Here is a 16,745-nt window from a genome sequence, read left to right as displayed (position 1 = left end):
AAATGCGGTGGGCTTTGTCGGCAACCTGGTGGCGGCGGCAGGTGTTTACCGCCGGTCCGCGGCAATAGGCGGTGCCATGGCATAGACGCGGAGGAGCTTGTGCATGTGTGAATGGGGACGTACCGGAGGGGCCGAGGGGCTGGCGAGCGGGGTGAGGGTTTTTGTGACGTGGGGATGGTGAGGGGTTTCTTTTTTCTTTTTTGAATTGGGTGGTGAGGGTTTTCTGTCCCACAAAGAATTTTGGGGGCGACGGTTTGCTAGAGCGAACTGTGTGTGATTAATGCAACAGGCAAAATGAAAGTCATTGCACACGGTTCCAATTTTGGGAACCGTGTGTGATTGACGTACTACCTCCGTCCTGGTTTATTGGTCCCCCGTTGTAATTTTTACCAAAATTTGGCGAAATATTTAACATACTCAGACATAGATAATAAGCGTACACGTACATAAGCATAGTTCAACCATAAGTACATAGTTCAATCGTAAGCATACTCAAGCGTACATAGTTCGATCCATCCCACATCTCATCTCACATGCGGCCGGCACGATCCTGAAGCTTCTCCAGGTACTTGGTGTATGCGCCGTGCGCCACCCTGCGAGAATACTTCTGCTTGAAGGAGCCAACGACCCGTCCTCTTGCATGCACCAGAACACTTACATACGCGTCATGAAGCTTGTGGTTGCAAAATGGGCATCCATAGCTGTCGTTCCAGGTCCTAATATGCCTGTTATGCATTCCCGCATAAAGCTCCCTCATGATTCGCCTCTTGTACCTCCTCTGGGCATCTTCATCCTCGCTGTCCACATCGTCAGAAAACACCTATACAAATAGTAAAACAAATTTGGCATCAAATCACTGATTAAATGCCATGAAGTAGGATTAGGAATTTCTGGCTATTTATTTATACATATCCAGAGATTATGGTTCGATTTTCAAGCACAGTCGTCTATGTACAGACCAATCTTGTAGAAAATAATGGCACAAACATATGTCGGTCATTCAAAATAAATTGTCAAGTCATGGCTAGGAATTATTAGCACGAACACTAATCCTAGTCAGATTACTAGCAAAAATCATTTGCACAGATGAAACAACTAATCACTTATCACCTGTACCATTCAAACAATCAATACACTACACGGATCTAACGAAACTTACTTAGATTTCATGGATTGGGACAACATAACCATAGGATTTCTATTCCAAAAGGGGGAGGCAGGAGTAACCAGAGAAACCCTATGATCTATTTGACACATACATAGGTATAGATGACTAACCAGCTGTCCGTCATCGTCGGAGCCGTCGCCGGAGTGGTCGTCGGAGTCGTCGCCGGAGTGGTCGTCGGAGTCGGTGTGGAACTCCGCCTCCGGCTATGGAAGCTCGACGCGGTCGACGACGTCAGGGTGCAGCGATAACTCGTCGGCGGTGATGGCACCCTCTGTCTCCATCTCCACGTTGTGCTCCGGTGCTTTAGCATCCCTGGCGTCGCCACTCCCTCCGATGGGGCGCTTCAGCGGCATCCTCATACACTGACGGCTTTGAGGACAGAGAGCGGCGTCGAGGATGCAAGCGGAGAGAGAGGATTGTGTGTGCATAGCAAGGATGGGGGGTGCGGCCGCTCGGACGCACCATTAATATGGAGTAGTGGAAGTTGTGGGAGAGAGGCAGGCGGCGGTCAAAGCGATGGCTCGCCTCCCGATGAGCCTGCGCACCGGACTGCTGGCATGCCTACCAAAATTTCACACAGCTACTCGCACGCCTCCCAATGACACTGCGCAGCGAGCACGCCTCCGTCAATTCACACACCTGCACGCACGCTCCCCGTCTGCCTGCGCGGCGGACTGCTCGCATGCGTCCCGTCAACTTACGCCTGCTCGCACGCCACACGGGTCGCGCGGCGGCACATATATTGTTTTTCTATTTGGATGATTGATGCTGCCGCTTTATTGCTTAACCGAAGCATGACACGTATCCATTGTTGGTCTAACACTCACGGTTCGAATAAATAATCTGTTTGGGATATTAATTCCCAATTATTAATAATCTCCCATCTGTAATTAGATAAAGATTACATCAAAACTGGTCTCAAATTTGACAAAAAAAAGTACAATGCCACTTTGTATTGGTGTCCATATGACAACACGATAAGTTTCATGAACTTTAAATAAGTTTTGGATGTACTAGAATTTAAAAATCAAGATTCTCAATGTTTGAAATTTGTTGCACGGGGAGTAAACATGCACCCAGTGAGACACATGTGTTTTTGCAATCCATTTAGGTGCACTGTCACGTGTGCATGTAGCTCAAATTTGATTTTTGCACACATTATACCCATAGAAATCAATCAATTAATGTACTACAACGTCTTAATGATCTCTGTGGTTTTTTCAAATTAAAACATCCCTCCTTTGGTAACATGTATGTTCACCGTGGGATAATTAATTTAACATGTATCTTAGTTGCGGTGGATTTGTGATGTGTGTGTGGGTGTGTGCGTCTGGGGGTGGCGGGTGGCTCGCACTACACTACGAGTTGTGAGCCACCGTGTGGGTTGGCCGTTTTGTTAGGCAGGCCGGTGCCACATCAGAGTCGTGAAATCGTTATTTAGAACATTACACAACCCTTTCATACATAAATGATTTGGCCACATGCAGTCGATGGTTATCCTACACGACGCTCGATACTCGCGTGTGACGCTTTCTGTGGGCCCGCAAGGTCGTCGTCCATCACTTTGACGAACAGCCGGCAGTGAGGTTAATTTGACCAGCAAGGTAGAATCTCTTTTGTTTGTTTTATGGTGGTATATAGTACGCGTCGAAGAGGTGGGAGGGGACTAGCATATATACTATACGTACGCGTCCGTGAACAAGTACACCTCACTCAGTGTCAGGACTTTTTGGTTACCGAGGCACGTGCCACATCAAAATTGTGAAATTGGTTATTCAAACATCACACAGCACCTTTTTGGGCCACATGCATATCCTAGCTAGGACACTCACGTGTGACGCTTCCATGTGCGGGCCCACGAGGCCATCATCGATGCATGCATGCATCACTTTGACCTACATCGGGAGAGGTTAATTAATTTCACCATCGATGAGGATTCTTTTGGGTTGTACATATATTACGGCAGGAGCATATAGTATGCGGTTAAGAGGGGGGAAGGGGACCATCATATGTAGTAAGCTTGACATGAACCTCACTCTGTGTGGGTGCATGGTTTACGGTTTTTGAGGCATGTGGAACATCAAAGTTGTGCATTTTGGGTATTCAACATATATATGTTTGGCCCACATGCAAAGTGGTGGTGGTTGTCCTCTCGCACCCACTCAAGCGGTTATCAGCGATATCGATGCTTTCTATCTGTGGGCCTGCTTGGTCCATCACTACTTTTTGCCTGACAACAAGATAGGTTAATTTGACTTAGGAGGGGATTATTATTTTTGCTCTGGGATGACATGCATGATACAGATTGAGCACACACACATGCATGTGTACGCATGAATCCCTCCCATCGAGTCGAAGTGGTTAGTACAACGACACATCATGAACCGATCTCGCTCTGTGTGGAGAGCTAGTGTACGATTTTTGACATGCGCCACATCAATGTTGTGTATTCAAACATGCATGCACGCATCACCTCCATACATATGCAGGTAGTGGTTGCCTTCGAACGATACACTCCCTCACATGGTTATCGGCAACAAGCCTATATATTCGTGGGCCCGCGTGGACATCCATGATCACCTTGACCAACAATAAGATAGGTTACCATGGCGGATTCTTCATTTGGTTCGTGTTATCATAGTATAGGTCATGGTTAGATTCAGACCTAATTAAGTTTGAGCGCATATACTATGCACGCATGCATGCATGAATCCCCATCGTTGGCTTGAAGTGTGGTGTAACATACACATGCATCGTCAACCTAACCCTCACTCGGTGTGGGGATTTCTAGTTCGAAATCACGGTGCCACATCAAAGTTGTTCCATTGTTACTAAAATCACACCTCTCCATACATATGTTTGGGCCACACGCATGTAGTGGTTGTCTTCGGGGACTAGCTACTTGCCTGATTATTGGCGAGCTAGCCCATCTCCGGGGTCGCATGGACGGCCATCACTTTGACCAACAACAAGAGAGAGGTTGTACGACCAAGGTGGATTATTCTTGGTCCGTTTTACGATCCATCTTGGTGAGATATATGCCTCTCTGGCCCGCCGACTGAAAGTGTGTGTGTGTGTGGGGGGGGGGTTGCTACTTCACACTTTGCTAGGTGAACCTCGGTTGGGGGGGCATGCATTCATAACTTAGGATTCCCTTCGTGGCGACACGAGGGGGGGTGGGGGCTGCTAGCTACTTTGCACTTTGCTAGGTGAACCTCGGTTGGGGGGGGAGGGGGGCATGCATTCATAGCTTAGGATTCCCTTCGTGCCGACACGAGGGGGGGCTGCTAGCTACTTCACACTTTGCTAGGTGAACCTCGGTTGGGGGGGGCATGCATTCATAGCTTAGGATTCCCTTCGTGCCGACACGAAGGAGGGGTGGCTGCTAGCTACTTCGCACTTTGCTAGGGTGAACCTCGGTTGGGGGGGTATGCATTCATAGCTTAGGATTCCCTTCGTGCCGACACGAGGGAGGGGGGCTGCTAGCTACTTCGCACTTTGCTAGGTGAACCTCGGTTGGGGGGCATGCATTCATAGCTTCGGAATCCCTTCGTGCCGACACGAGGGAGGGGGAGCTGCTAGCTACTTCGCACTTTGCTAGGTGAACCTCGGTTGGGGGGCATGCATTGCTTCCCTTCGTGCCAACATGAGGGAGGGGGGTCTGCTAGCTACTTCGCACTTTGCTAGATGAACCTTGGTTGGGGGGGCATGTATTCATAGCTTAGGATTCCCTTCGCGCTGACACGAGGGAGGGGGGCTGCTAGCTACTTCACACTTTGCTAGGGTGAACCTCGGTTGGGGGGGCATGCATTCATAGCTTAGGATTCCATTCGTGCCGACACGAGGGAGGGGGGCAGCTAGCAACTTCGCACTTTGCTAGGTGAATGAACCTCGGTTGGGGGGGCATGCATTCATAGCTTAGGATTCCCTTCGTGCCGACACGAGGGAGGAGGGAGGCTGCTAGCTGCTTCGCACTTTGCTAGGTGAACCTCGGTTGGGGGAGAGGGGGCATGCATTCATAGCTTAGGATTCCCTTCATGCCGACACGAGGGTGGGGGGGGGGGGTGGGGGCAAGCAATACCGTGCGCTTTTGCGAGAGAGGTGCCACATCGAAGTTGCATTTGGTATTTGAAAAACAAACCACCCTTTTGATACATAAATTTGGTCCACATGCAAGTGTGTTCGTGTTCTGACCCTCTCCCGCGTCATTTTTCGCCAAATTTATGAACATTAGACAAGTCGGATGACGCAATAGACACGGTTCACTCAAACTAACTATGTGCCACGCAGGTGCACCTGTCATGCACACATCCGCACAGTACATTGGGCTCCACGAGGCTCCCCCTCTCAAAAATATCTGCCCGCCTCGAGGGTTTTTCTGTTTCATAACACACGGTTGTTATCTCCGGATCATGTGCGATGCACTATCATCAAAATTTTCAATAGTCCGGCATTTCATTCCCGCGTTTGACTCTCGCGTAGTAAAATTTTCAGTACCCGCGTCATGTCCTCAAACGCCCCACGCCCCCCTCCACACACACACACACACACACACACACCAAAACCTCCTCGGGCATGCACGCACACACACACACCCTCCCTCACTCGAAACCCTAGCAAGGTCCCCGCCGCCGCCGCTGCCGCAAGACCTCCATTGTCAACATCTGCCGGTTTGCCCGTGCAGCTTACCCACTGATCTCCATACCCAGGCCGCCCTGAGTTTCTTAGATGACGCCTGCCAAACGCCCCCTTTCCCACAGATCCCCATCCCCATCCCCCACTCCAGAGCGTTGCAACCTAAGCCCGGCAATGCTTCCCGTCGAGGTCGAGGAGCGACTGGCCCAAAAGAGGCGTATAGTGGTCTCTTCGCCCGACGTCGCCGAGGAAGCTGACGACCATTACTGGCGGCAGGCACTCAAGCAGTGGGCTAGAGTATGCAGGCATGTCTCGTCTGCCGGCTATGACATCGAGGTCATCAACATCGATGGCCTGAGGCGGGCTGTCTCACAGGTTAAGTGGCCCACCCCCAACCCCTCGGGTTCAACCGTCGTCGATCTCATCCATGGCCCCGCCGCTAATCTCCTCTGGCTCACTGTCAACAATTTGCCATTCTACATCGCCATCGAGCCCCTTTTGTCATTTCTGAAGGACACGTTCTGCGACGCTGGCTTGGGATCCACAGCTTCCAAGTCAGACCTCATCGACGGCGACCACGAGGAGGGCACCTTCTCCGGCTCTTCCAAGGGGAAAGAGCCCATCTGCTCTTCCAAGGGGAAAGCGCCCGTCTACGACATTAGGGAGGGCACCCTACAGCCGTGCTCTTCCAAGGGGAAGGAGCCCATCTACGACAACATGAAGCACATCCAGGGTCCGTGCTCTTCCCACAGGAACGAGCCCATCTGTGACAAGTGAGGAAACCCATGATTTGTTTTGCCGTGCCTCTTCACAGGGGGAAACCCATGATTTGTTTTGTCAAGTCCCTTTTGTAGTGTAGTGAGAATATGTCCAGTTTTAATTGCTATATCTGGTTGTTTGCAGTATGCCATGTTTATTTCAGTTGTTCACAATGTGATGCTCTATATGTGCAATTATTTACTGTGCAGTACATTTCATCACTCCAGTTTTAAACATACCGATAGGAATGCATATATTTGCTTGCTGTTAAGCCTGTTATAGCTAGCATATGCCTCTTTTAAAGTTTTTTGATTGTTCGGTTGTTTGTAGTTAGCATATGTTCAGTTTCAAATGCTATCTTTGGTTGTTCGTAGTATGACTTGTTTATTCCAGTTATTCACAACGTGATGTTCTATATGTGCAAGCATAAACTGTGCAGTTCAATTTCATCAGTACCGGTTTCAACAATACCACTATGAATGACTACATTTGGTTGCTGCATCTTGTAGTTAACACGCATTTCTATTTTTATTTAACCATAACCAGTGTACTTATACCGGCACAATACCAGTTTGAATGACTATGTTTGCTTGTTGCTAAATGTTAGGCCTGTTGCAGTTAGCACACCTTTCCACTTGTTTTGCTTTACTAGCATGCTTAAACCTGCACACTGAAGCTATCTTTTGGAGATTATTTTGTCTGCCATGTATAATTTTGGTTGATGTTTAGCCTGTTGTGCTTAAGATGCTTCTCGATGTACCTAAACAGGACAATTTTGGGAACGACTGTTGTTTTTGATTGAGGTTAGTTTCATCCCATGGCTTATATCTGCTCACTGTTCATGATATCGGTAGCTAGTACCATATAGGCCGGCGGCTGATAAGGGACTAATCGGTGAATCGTACATTTAACTCAATATATCTGCAACCAACTTTTCGTTAGGTTAACTAGGGGCATATGTAATATATCTGAGGCTACATAGCAACGTGCACTGTACTTAATGTCTAAATATGCAATCCTAGGCTTCATAGCAACTAGGAAGAGTGTTACATTAATGTTCTAATGATGTCTAGATATACGTAGAAGAGCAGCAGCAGCAGCAATAACAGCAACAACACAGCCCTATTTGGATACTCAACTTAGCTAGAGGTTAGAGTTCGTTTCTAACTCATTACTAACCCTGAACTAACTCCATCCAAAGAGTTGTTTGGATGACAGGGTTAGATTGACAATAAATGCACTAGGAGAACTAACTCCAATTAGCACCTCTTAGGTTGGATAGTTTTTTTGGGTGGGTTATAGATACAACTAGCTCAAACTAGCCCTCATGTTTAGATATACTTTAGGGCCATTTGAGCCCGAACTAGCTCAAACTAACTGTAACCCATGGATACAGCAGCAGTTAATCAGCCAATAATTTGTAAGAATGAACTAAACTCCTTCCAGCCCATAATATAAGATGTTAATTCATCTAATATGTGAGTATATTGGATGTTATAAGATACTCCCTCCGTTCCTAAATATTTGTCTTTTTAGAGATTTTAAATGGACTACCACATACGGATGCATATAGACATATTATAAAAGAGTGTTGTACTACATCATTGTGCAATTGCTGTTTAGCTTCTAATATTAACTTGGTGCTTTTAGGTACATATGTCATTGGTAAAGATCCGCGTTTCGACTCTTTCTGCGTATGGGGCAATGAGATATCGATGAACCAGCATCAAGTGAGGAAGCTGACAAAGATTGTTAGTAAAATGAGTCCAAAGATGGCAATTAAACTATTTTTTGCACTTTATCCAAGACAACATCGAACTGCAGGATGGTAAGTAAGAACTCTGCAGCCTTCTTTTTACTGGCCATAATGAGATGTGTTAGATGACAATGTCTGAATCTTTTTTTTTTTGCAGTGGTTGCCAAAGCAGTTTACTCAAGATTACCTCTCAAACTACATGATTGGTGGGCATGCAAAGGTTAAAGTATTTCTACCAGAACACGATGATTATCTAGATGTTTTCATGAAGACCGTGAAGGATGGGCGGTCGGCCATCACAAGGGGTTGGACTAGAGTCGTGCGTGCCTTTTGCATGGAGGAGGGCACAATATGGGCATTTTGCTTCACCTTGTTCAGCAACCAGAATATATTTCGCCTCTTTCTTTACCGTCTTTAATAGTACAAGTATACAACTGTGGTTCATCATTCTTTATTTGGTTCTTATGTAATTCTTGAACATATGTACCTATGAATTGAATAATACATTGGTTGTTTGAACCTGATGGATATGAATAAAGCTGTAGCATACATTCAAATTCAAATCCAAATCCGGTACAATTTGGAAAAGCAACAATTAAATTACGGTGAAATTACGCTCTCCAGGTTGTTACGGCACACACGGTTGTTAAAACACAAATGTTTGCGATATGCACCATAATCCGAGACGGTTCACAGAGAGGAAACGTGTGCAACCATGCACACGATTGCCATTTGCAAAACGTGTGCGATGTCAGACAATATCACAAATTGTGCGGGCAAACTAAACGTTTGTGTTAGTTGCCTTATCGTACACGATTTGCAACCATGAACTGTTTCTGATGAAGTATGCATCGTAAACGTTTCTCCAGGGAATAGCGTGTGCGGTAGTTGTCGTGTATGACGATGTTACGACGGTCCGACATTTCGTAATCCTGTCCGACACTCGTACGACGATTAACTAATCTTCTTAACGGTAAACTGTTTGTGATGGGCCGCGCATCATACACGTTCTATAATAGTGAACCGTTTGTGATGGGCCACGCATCATAAACGTAGCACCACCGAATACCGACTGCGATGGCAATGCGAGCAGAAACGAGTAAGAGTACTGTAGGGGCCCTATCCCCGACGGTTTCAGGGTCATGTGGGAAGGACCCCCCTATCGCCCACACTCACTTGGAGACGGTTCCAAATGCCGTCGCGGAAAGGGATTAAAAACCATTTGTTTAGGACCGACGCGCACCAGTGTATGTGTAAAAAATTCAGAGCAAAAACACGTTTATGTGAATTTACAAAATTCCAGAAGTAGGGGCAAAAGTTTCTTTTTTCTAACAGAATCAAGTCAACTATCATCCAAACCATCCGAAAGGTTTTACTTGGCACAGACACTAATCTATTTATATTAAAAAGTACTTGATGGGGTTACCAGAATAAAGATAATTAGCTTAGAAAATTCCACAATAATTAGAAATATCCGACCTTTAATTCGGTGTGCGTATTCACCGTCAACAAAGTACAACCGTTAGATCTTCATAAACCAGGTGGGACCATACCATGGGATAAAGACTTCAGGTTCAATTTCACGAACCCCAGGCAAGACCACCCCATGAGGGATCAGATTTCATGATCCCAGGTTGGACATTCAACAAAAAAAAAACATACAATGTTAAACAAACGCATACATGTTGGGCCATCCCACGTACAATTTTTTTTGCATCCCCCACACGTATAGATTGTACCAGTTTTTGCATCTCCCACACGTATAGATTATACCATACCATACCATGAGCGATGAGACCATTCCAAAAAAACTGACGCATGCATGTACAATATCCCCAAACAAATCCAAACTATCATCAATAATGTACAAAGATTCAATCTCTGCAAACAAAATATCTCTCTTTCCATCGTGCAAACTTGGTAAACTCAGCCATCCCTAGACTACCTTCCCCATGCAATGCTTCCACGGCCTCAGAGGTTCATTGTCCTCTAGGTTTTAGGGTACAATTTCTACATCATCTTCCTCCGGCGAACAACACTTTGAGGTCAACTTCCCCGAACCAGTGGCACTTCAGAATTGTCTTCCTCCAGCGGGCACAAGTCAGCTCCGTCGAGCAATCAGACCATATCAAGTAAGTTCAATCTGCAAAGCCTCGGAGGCTCATTGTCCTCTAGGTTTTAGGGTACAATTTCTACATTATCTTCCTCCGACGAACAACACTTTGAGGTCAACTTCCCCCAACCAGTGGCACTTCAGAATTGTCTTCCTCCAGCGGGCACAAGCGAGCTCCGTCGAGCAGTCAGACCATATCAAGTAAGTACAATCTGCAAAAAAATAGATCAGACATGTTAATGGATCAATTATAGTTCAATTATGCTCAAGCATCGCTCATCCAAAAAGATTCACATGTTACCTCAGAAGGTTGATTATGTAGAATTCTATATGTGTGGGTTCCTATCTTAATGGTGTAGTGTTCATGCTTTTACTCATCTAGAGAAGGCTGATGTCATGGATGGTGCATCCAATGTATTCACGTTAAGGTAGTATACCACAAATTAGAATTATACTACAACTATAATAGAAACAAGTGGGATTGCCTGCTGCGACATAGAGTAACATATATGGTGCATCAGATGGTTTCCATATTATAGATCAGACCTCTTAATGGATCAATAATACTTCAATTGTACTGTAGGCAGTGCTAATCTTAAATGATTAGACATGTTACCTCACAAGGTTTGTTATGTAGAAAAGAAAGAAACTATGAAGTGTATTCTACATTAAGGAATGCAATTCTATAGGTATGGGTTCCTATCTTAATGGTTGCACGTTCATACTTTTGTTCATCTACAGAAAGTTGATGCCATGGATGTTGGTTCCAGTGTATTCATGTTAAGATAATATACTCTAGAAGACTAGATCCATACTACAACTATAACAGAAACGAATGGGGTTGCTTGCTGCAATATAGAGAAATATATATATATATGGTTTTCATATTTGACCAACCTCAAATTCGATAGTGGGTTCCTGTTGTAATGCCAACAACTTCATCTGAAACAAAAATTTCAGACCAGCTATCAATAAAATTGTATTTATTCATCTACTATGATTTCATATATCTATTCCAGTTTAAAAATCTTCAATCTATTTTGTTGTCACACAATCACTGGAGGCAGTTGCAACAAATTGTTTTTTGCATTTATAAAGCTTGCATGGCATTATGGTACTTACTTTACTAATCAACATTTTGTTCTTATATTTGTAGGGCCTCAAAGAATATGGCACCTACACCATTGAATGTATTGACTACAGAAACGAGACATGGACAATCAAAGTTTTAAGACTTTGCGACACAATTAAGTAATTAACTTATTGACTAATGAACTCATTAGCACTGATTGATTTTATTAGATAAAAAGGTGCAAGTATTACATTTATAATGTCTCTTCAGTTTTCTTTTCCAAAGTTTGCTCATGTTTTCTCTCTATGTAGGGCAATGTGATCCATGCTTCTATTGGGAGCAAACTGGTCAATAAATTTAAAGCAAAAATTAAAGAGGACTCCATCTACATAACTAAGACCTTCAAAGTCTATAAGTATGAAAAATAATGACCATTGAAGAACAATCTCAAAATTAGTTTCTTCTTTATACAACAGTGAAGGAAGTGGATGGAGGAAAATCCAAGTTTTTGGACTACCACTTTGAATTTGCTGATAGTGATACCCTGTAGAGTAGGGTGAATATTGATAAACAGTGCTCAGGTATGAACCAATCTATCAAATAGCGGGCTATGCCAAATAGTAGCGGTCCTTCACATCAGCTATAGCGGGGGCTATAGTTGGCTATTTGATATTCAAGGAATAACTACAAGAGTGCATGGAATATTTTAAAGCGAGCGTCACTTTTGAAGTTGACAATAAACTTGAGATGGAATATTCAAATGAAATAGTTGAAGAGGCCTGCACATGCACATTTCATTATTTTAAATGGTTTATAAAATTATAAAGTCAGTACGTTCTTTATAGGGCATACAGGAAAGGCAAGATACACAAGGTTCTTCAAATTCTATTACGCAGAAGTCAGATAATGAGGTATTGCCACTAATTAATGGTTTTGCTGTCACAAGTGTACACATTTTTCTTTAAAATATTAAAATATAATTTCATTTTTATAAAAAACAACAATGGAGGACAAAGAGACAGAAGTCTCGCAAAAGATATGAAAAAGATGTGTCAATGTTTGCTTCCAGAAATAGCAGAAAACCAATTGTTAAAATTGAAGCTCCTGATTGAAAACATTGTCACCCTGTATATGCATTAATAGTTTCTACAACGTATTTATTTATGACATCACAAACCACACAGGCAGAGCCAAAAAACTGTTTTGCAGAAGATAAAAACAAGAGACAAAATGTAAGAGATGTAAACATGATTCGAAAAGAAAGGCTTCGCGAAATAACAAAAAGTTCTTATAGAGAACAATCTGTTCGATAGGTATTCGTTCAAATTACTTTCCCTCTTCTGTGTATATTAATACTACTATTATTTTATGATATCACCGACAAAAAACTGGAAAATCTATTTGACAAGGAGGTACGGAACATTTGAGCTATAGGTTCAGATATAATTACCATAGAGGATGATTCAGATAAAGATTGCGAACAAAACTATACACACTAAAAGAACGCCTATGCGTTGCAACGGGGCCACATTAACTTTAAAAGTTCAATATCAATTATGTTAATATTATAGTTAATATTCTCATACATATTAAGTGACATTGACAACCTTTTTTACCATCAAATTCTCACACACACACCCTCTCCCTCCCTCTTCCTCACTCTCTCTCCCCCTCGCCCTCACTCGGGAGGTGGGACGAAAATAAACCCGGAACGGAGACTACCAACTGAGACATTAGGAGTAGAGATCATTTAGTTGATAAGAATAAATAGAAAACGGTGTTAAAAAGGAGGGACAGATTCTAATACATTGAAAAACCAAAAGGACGATGTAAAAGGGGATTCGCCCTGCCCCCCGGGCCTTGCCATCGAACCGGCTCAGCGGTCCAGTCCCCGCGTGGTCGTCTTCTCCTGTTCCCCGAGCCGCGTCGCTACAGAGCCGGGCTCCTGCCCAACCACCTCGCTGGCATCGAAGGGGAATGGATAAGGGTGACGCCCTTCCTTCCCTGCCCCATGACCTCACTCCTCCTCGACGCCCCCTCCCAAATCCACTTCTCCTCCTCGCTCGCTCGACCCCGTCGATCTGGACGAAGTTAGACGCCACGGCCACCATGACCGACCCCGTCCACATGGCCACTGCCCTCCCTGCGGGCTAGAAGCTTGTCGAGGAGCTCCGAACGCCTTTGCTACTTCGTCTGCGCCAACGAGATCAAGTCCAGCACCCCCGCATCGACGTCGCTGCCGTCTTCCTCAACCTTGGGCCACCGCGACATTGCTGTTCAATCCGCGCCGCCCCGAGCTCCCATGTCTTCCCCTAGGGCGCCATTGACACCGCCATGATCTCCTCTTGCCTTTCCCCTGTTTCCCCTCTCGTTTGCTCTCGTTAGGTATTTCGCCGTGGCCGAGAACCGCCGTCCGCCATGGCCATTGCAGGGGTAGCCACCGAGCTCCTCGGATTGACCCTGTGGCACATGCCCGCTCCTATGCACGCCCATGCCCGAGTCTGCCGCTCTTCTTCCGCGCCCGCGGGGCCACTCCCTCTCCATGCCCACGCCCGTGCTACACCGCGTCGGTCGCGCCCGCCGCTGCCGTCACGCTCGCCGCAGCCACCGCACCACTGTGCCCCGCGCGACACACACCCTGGCCGCGCGCCACACTCTCGCTGGCTGCGCTCGCCCCGTCTGCTGCCGCCTATCCCTTCGCTCGCCCCGCTGTTGCGCCCCTGCCTCGCGCCGCCTCCAGTCGTGGCCATCTTCTGCCGGCCGCCCCCCCAGCCACGCCGGCCGCATCTCTGCGCTCCACCGTTGGCCGCTCGCCTCGCCTGCTACGTGTTGCTTCCTGCTACTATGCGCTGCTCTACCGCTGGTACGCTGCTGCGCCATGCCCTCGACACCGCCATGGACAAATGTGGCGGAGGGATTGTTAATGGAGTACGAGAAGGAGGTGGCGGAGAAGGTGTGGAGAGGCAGGAGGTCTGGGGCGGTGTCACCTGATTGTGGAAGGAGAGGTCACAATTGGAAAGAATCGCAAAAAAAAATTCATAACCCGAAGATCTCAGTTCAAAAAAATGCTAATATCGATGGAGGGGTGATTTCCTTCAATAGGTGGAAAACATAGGAAATATTGATTGTTATCAAGGAAAGGTAAAAATTTAGGAAAGTTAGGATTTTTGAACGCATTTTTATGCAAATGGGGTTTTATTGTTTGGTAACGTGATATCAGTACCTGCCCGTTTGTGACGTGTCTGATTAGGAAAGTTTGCAAATGTTAAGAAACTATTTATTGGAAGGAAAGTTGTGACATGTCTGTTATTTGTTTCCTAAAACAAATTTCACTAATAAGAGAAATCGATTGATTTAGATAAGTTAGGAAAGTTAGATTAAAATGTATTATTTGTTTTCCGAAAATCTGTTATTTGTTTCCTAAGACAAACTGAACCAATAAAAAGAATCGATTGATTTGCATAATTTAAGGAAGTTAGATTAAAATGTATTATTTGTTTCCTGAAAATCTGTTATTTGTTTCCTAAAACAAATTGAACCAATAAAAGGAATCGATTGATTTGCATAATTTAAAGAAGTTAGATTAAAATGTATTATTTGTTTCCTGAAAATCTGTTATTTGTTTCCTAAGACAAATTGAACCAATAAAAGGAATCAATTGATTTGCATAATTTAAGGAAGTTAGAGCCGTGATTTGTTATACGTTAGGAAAGTTCTGGTTGTAATAAAGAGTGGAGAGAAAAATAAATCGATGGACCAGGGTGGGAGGGGGTGGTGGGAGGAGACAAAAAAACCTGCGAAAATAAACCGCGGATCAGGGTGGGAGGGGGTGGTGGGAGGAGAGACGAAAAAAACCCAGCGAAAATAAACCATGGAGACGATTCACCAACTCGTCCATTAGGAGTAAAGATGTCAAAAGGCCTACCGACAAGAAACCGCAAAGAGTTATGAAAAGAAACAAATCAAACAGTGAGGTCAAAAGTACACAATTTCTTATATTGTTTCTAAGATAAACACAAAGTTCCATTCTGTGTTCTAATTTGGATTAATATAAATTAATATGCCGATATAGTACTAATTTTGATTGGTATGTCTGCTCATACATATAAGTACATTTTAAAATTTTCATGAACTTATTACTAGCTACTATGTACTACCTCATTCAACAGTTATAGATCACTTAAAAAAAATCATATGTTTTCCCGAGATTAGAAAGAAAAATTATGAAACGTTTACCACTAAAAGTCATTTCATTGATTACATTATATTGGTTCAACCGGACAACCATAGGAAAAGGAAAAGGAAAAGGGGATAAATTACAGAGTCGGAAAAGGAAAAATAGAGACCTTCAGGTCGAACTTTGAAGAATGTTACCGCTATGAAGGATGAGGATGATGTGCCGGGCTACCTCGAACAGAAATAGAAACGATGTGTCTGCTTTGTGCACTTGTGAAAGAAAACATAGCTAACAATCTCATACTCAAGCTAGATGCAATAGGGCTGCAGGTCCGCAGGAGGTGAAAACAACGACCAAAGAAACTGCACGGACGCCACCGCCGCCCTTTACAAGCCTAGGCGACCGAAGAGGCGTCTGAGGACACAGACAAGCCGCCGTCCATGCTGACAGCTGCGGGGGTGGCTCCAGGTGAGGAAGATAAAGCTCCATGAAGTGAATCAGCAAAGAAAGCTGATGGGAGATATCCAGCAGCAGCAATTTTTGAGTGAGAAGCAAGATTTAGGAAAAGAGAAAGGGAAACGTTTGGAGACGGTGCGCCGGCCGAAGCTTTCGGCCGGTCGCCCGCTACCCCGCGCTCCTGTGTCGACGAGATCTTCATCCGTCCCTTATCTGCTGCAGCCTAATCTCGCAGGCGAGGCCGCCGTCCACCCCCGCATCGCGCCCCCACCCCGCTGCAGCCCAATCTTGCCGGCAAGGCCGCCGGCTACCCCCCGCATCGATCCTCTACCCGCGGCAGCCCAATCTCGCCGGCGAGGGCCGCCGTCCACTGCACGGCCGACGATTTCCCCACGTGCACGACACGTCCACCCCTACCTACAGTCTTCACGCGCGCGCATCGTCGGCGGTGAAGCGCTCCCTCGCCGGCCGCCATGGCTGCCTGCAGCCATGCCCGGATCCTCCCGGATATACAAGTGTTGCAACCGTCACTTAGAAAAGCTTCAACAGCCGTTGAAAAAAGTTTCAACCATAGACATAGAAAACTTCAATGGCACTGCACAACAAGGG

General features: G+C 45.3%; 1 long non-coding RNA gene across 1 annotated transcript; it reads right to left on the bottom strand.

Moving 5' to 3' along the window:
* Positions 1-10,119: 10,119 nt before the first annotated feature.
* On the bottom strand, positions 10,120-16,250 carry LOC120966334 (uncharacterized). The gene is made up of 3 exons (XR_005759821.2): positions 15,850-16,250; positions 11,329-11,373; positions 10,120-10,643 (listed from the first exon to the last, which is right to left on the bottom strand). It is a non-coding gene; the product is annotated as an uncharacterized lncRNA (long non-coding RNA).
* Positions 16,251-16,745: the final 495 nt, after the last annotated feature.

The sequence above is a fragment of the Aegilops tauschii genome, chromosome 6, assembly GCF_002575655.3.
Source record: "Aegilops tauschii subsp. strangulata cultivar AL8/78 chromosome 6, Aet v6.0, whole genome shotgun sequence".
Taxonomy (NCBI): Eukaryota; Viridiplantae; Streptophyta; class Magnoliopsida; order Poales; family Poaceae; genus Aegilops; species Aegilops tauschii.
This window is presented reverse-complemented; position numbering and strand designations above follow the sequence as displayed.